The sequence below is a fragment of the Octopus bimaculoides genome, chromosome 11 (assembly GCF_001194135.2).
Source record: "Octopus bimaculoides isolate UCB-OBI-ISO-001 chromosome 11, ASM119413v2, whole genome shotgun sequence".
In the NCBI taxonomy this organism is placed as follows: domain Eukaryota; kingdom Metazoa; phylum Mollusca; class Cephalopoda; order Octopoda; family Octopodidae; genus Octopus; species Octopus bimaculoides.
Genome location: NC_068991.1, coordinates 4412832 through 4417588, shown reverse-complemented (window position 1 = coordinate 4417588; position 4757 = coordinate 4412832).

Here is a 4757-nt window from a genome sequence, read left to right as displayed (position 1 = left end):
TCTCTATCTGTTTCCCATTGTAATGTTAAAATCATTCTTCTTCTATAGTTTTCCGTCTCTAATCAGAATGGATGTCATCGGAACTAGTAAATACCTGTTTTCGAAGATATCCGTAAGTATAATCAGCATTATTAAATTCTGCTCTTCTAAAAGTTATGTCATTATGCTACCCGCTCAGAAGACATCCTCTTCCACCGTCTCTAACCTGCCCTCCCCTCCAAACCATACCTCAAGCTATGATTATACCATTCCGTCTTACCTCCTACATTCTTTAAACGAAATATAATTCAGTCAATCTTCCCACATTAATTTCAGACCAGCATCTCATTAGATTGCCTGTCCCGCCTCTTCTAATTTGCAATAATTGAAATTCAACATTTCATTACATTATTATATAAAGGTAGAAACCACATAAGCACTGTGGTACTCGGTAGAAATAATCACCAATTCTCCCTCAAGAGATACTCCGAGATCTTCAAGTATCACATGCTGAACAGCGTGATTTGATCTGTGGTGAGCTAAGGTTAAAAACTGTTTGACCGTTTGATTACGGTTAGCTTCCATTGCTAAACTACAAGCTAAAAATAAAAGATATAGTCACCACTAATGAGTTTTACAACAAAATATTGTCGTTTCTATGTAACTCAATAAAAACTCCCACTCAATCTGATCTTTCAAGCAGTTACCTTCCGTTTTATTTTCAAGCGCAGTCTACCTAAGTCCTCCATTAAGCAGATAAATGTCCTTCTTTATGACTGGAAGATGAGATCTGAGTAGTATCTGGCTGCTCCTTGTTGCAGGTCAAACAACCAGGTAGCACACACCTCCTTAGCAAGTAGGCTTAAGTAGAGGAATGACACGCCCGCTCATCAACATCGATTTAACAAAATAAATAAATACATTAACTAACTAAGAATGTAATCAATTAGCTTAGTAGCTAATTGAAAACTTCCTCTGAAACGTAAATAATTAACTGCAATCAATTCACTAATTAATGAAGTTTCTTTTTCTTCCTCTGTCTTTGCTATAAACTACACAAGTAATTAACTATTTGACAGCAACTAACTTGCTAACCAAACAAGGGAGCTTATCCAATAAACTAAGGAGCACTGGGGACCGCTGATTATTTTGTCTTCATTTAAAGTTGTTACAAGGGCAAGACAACTTTTTAAGCTCAATGCATCATGCTAGAGATTAAAAATCTTTGGGGGACATTTCAGAAGATAAAAAGCATTGATCACATTCCTGGCGGTAGAAATGAAATAATGCTTCCCAAATACACATTTATAGGTTCGATCCTACTTCGTGTCACCTTCGGTAGGTGTCTTTTACTATAACCTAGGGTCGGCCAAAGGCCTGTAAGTAGAATTGGAAGACGTCAACAAATGTGTGTCTGTGAGTGTCTGCTTGGCTTTGTGTGTGTGAGTAAGTGTATGTGTGTGAGTCTGTTTGGCTTTGGGTTTGTGCCGCATCACCTCTTGACGGCTAGCGATGGTTGTCTACATCCCCGTAACTTAGCAGTCTGGCCAAAGACACCGAAAACATGAGCACCAAACTCTTAACAAAATAAAGACTAGGGTCGTTTCATTCGACCGAATAACCATTTGAGGCGCTGCTTCAGCATGGCCGCAGACAAATGACTGAAACGGTAAACGATTGATGAAATATGCGTGTATATGTGAAAGTATGTTGAATAACAGTCTGCTTGTGTGTTTGTCTGAGTGCGTGCGTGTGTATGTGCATGCGTATTAATATATATATGTGTGCGTGTGTGTGTGTGAGTGTGTGTGCGTGCGCGTGTGTGTGTGTGTGCGTGCGTGTGTGTGTGTATACATATATGTATGCATATGTGAATAGCATACAATCTTTATAAAGCATTTCTGTGAGATCTCTGGGGTAGAACCCGCAGGAAAATATCAATTAGATGCGTTTGTCATATTCTAAAACCAACTCTCTATGGAAGTTCCCATGGGTGGATAACTTTTCGAAATAAAGATCAGGAGCTTTGCTTATTAAAATTTGATATCCGTAATTACAATTATCTTTGCTAAATGATATTGCTCTAAATGTTCCGCCATGTTGCTATTTGCCGAGGAAGATTATCTCTTCCATATTCTTTAACTAGCGAGTCAACCATACCGCATATCAGATTATTACACCATTATATCATATGTCATACAACATTACAGAGTGAACATTACATATATCTGAAAAATAGACCGCCATTTGCTCTAAATGTTCTGCTATTGTAGTGTTTGTTGATATAGTCTCTTCCATATTTTTTAACTAGCGATCGTTCCGTATCACGTACGAGAACATTATAACGGATTATCGTACGTCATGCTACATTAGAGAGAGAACATTGCATACATCTAAGAAATGAGTGAGTAAATTTACAGCAATGCTTTATATCACGCGATACTAACGTATTTGAATTGTTTTTTTCTCAGACGATACATACCCGTTGACTATTTAGTGCATATCCTTTCCTAACGCATTTAAAAGGAGGGCCCCCTACTCATGAATAGACCTAACATATTCCAAACGTCATACCATACTGAGTGTTTGTTCAATGGTTCCGATGAAGCTATAGCATATTGCACCAGCACGTAAATCGTGTTCACTGTTTCATATACCTGAAACACCTATAAGGTAATGAAGTTGTGTTAATTTCTGAATCTCTTCTTACCAAATCGATTTAACAGAAACTAAGAATTACAAAGTCACAGAAAAAGACGACAACGGATTTAATTCATATCATCGTCTCTGAATTTTCAATGGAAAAAAAATAATGTATTGCGGATGATGAGAGTGTTTGTATTTTTCATATGTTTTCGCCATCAAAAGATGCGCCGAGGTTAGCTAAAATAGTCTCTGGTCAAACAGTGTGGTTTAAGTAATCAACTACCAACACATTCAGTGTGTCTGGTTCCGTGACAGTATTAGAGAACGTAAGTTTTTTTATTCAGTCCTTTTTTAATCCTTTATTATTTTAATGAATGTTATGTATTGATTTGGTTGTGTGTATTTAACTCAAACGACGACTACCTATGATATACTTACATGGCTACTCTCTCTCTCTCTCTTTCTCTCCTTCTCTCTTCTTCTTTCTCTCCTTCTCTCTTCTTCTTTCTTTTCTTTCGTTCCCTCTTCTCTCCTTTTCATTCGTTTTATGTCTCTGATATGATATGGTATATATATATATATATATATATATATATATATGTATGTGTGTATGTGTGTGTGTATAGAGATAGATAGATAGATAGATAGAGATTATAAATTAGATAATATTCCCTACAAGCATAGACACTCACACACACACGTATGTACATATAAACATATACGAAGAGAGGCAGCGAGAGAGAGAAAGAGAGGGGGCAGAATTAAGTAAATACATTACAAAAGCTGAAACCTTGATGTTAATAAACACAGCGAAATCCTTATTGGACAGAAAAAAAAAGAGTATTTTCTGCTGTTGGCAGGTGAATAAAACATTGTGTAGGAGTTGGCAGTTCATTATTTTGGCCACGTTATTTGACCGTAGGTTATTCCAATAATATTCTCTATTAAAAATCTGAGCATCAAAACATTATAATAAAATCAAAAATTATAATAAAATAAGAAAAAGAATCTTTCATTTCATACGCTTCCGGGTTGTATTGTTACAAAGAGATCATAGGGGGAATGGAAAGAAACAGCTGAAATTGCTTATACGATATTTAGTTATACTGTCTTACATATGTTTCGTTAACATATGGTTAATAGTTATATAAACGCATATAATCTAAATGTAATGTCAAATCGTCAGAGGGGGACGGATAATTTCTATATGTAATATTTACTGGACTGAAAAAAAAGAGAGGATTTCCACCCGTGGGCATATGACGTAGTGACCTGAATAATAATAATAACAATAGTAGTAATAACAACAACAACAACAACAAAAACATCGAAACATACCTTACGAACGAGAACCCAGGTTCGAAATTTCCCCAAGACATCTGATGAAGGCTGGAGGGTATATCAACCGAAACCTTGTGTAAACAACAAACAAGATGAGGACAAATATCCGTCAAATTTAAATTAATGTACATAATTCCTCATTTCTTAAACGTAGAACTGTATTATGAATCGTATTTGTAATTCAAATGGCTAGATTTGTCCCATTCTGTGTCACGCTGATTGTTTCTGAGGCCTACGTTAAGCGTACGAATGCCTGAGGAGTGCTCAGTCTCAAACACATTAATTCCACGAGAAGCTTACTTCACGTTCGTCCTGGTAACATCCCCTCTGCAGTCCTCAGTATTCTGTATTATGTTAATCACCCGACACATCTCACACCCCATATAACGTTCTTTTAATAAAGATTTTGATACAGTTGTCAGTCATTAACAAGATTAATCCTGTTATTTTTTCAATTCGCATTATGTAACTTACTATCACATTATGTTAATGAAACACACCTACGAAGATATAACTATCTATTTCATACACAGTTGTTCATGTGATATGCAGACTGACTTAAAAGCGATTCTGATAGGAAGAATTATCAATAATATGAAAACTTATTTTAAAGAATAGATTAAATAAGGTTAGATTGGAAAGAATTTTACGAAAATAGTTTCTGACACTATTTCTTTCTTAATCTGTAGTACTTTTCCACAATTATTTATCTTTTTATCTGAACTATATATATATATGCATGCATTGGTACATACATACGTATATATATATATATATATATATATATATAT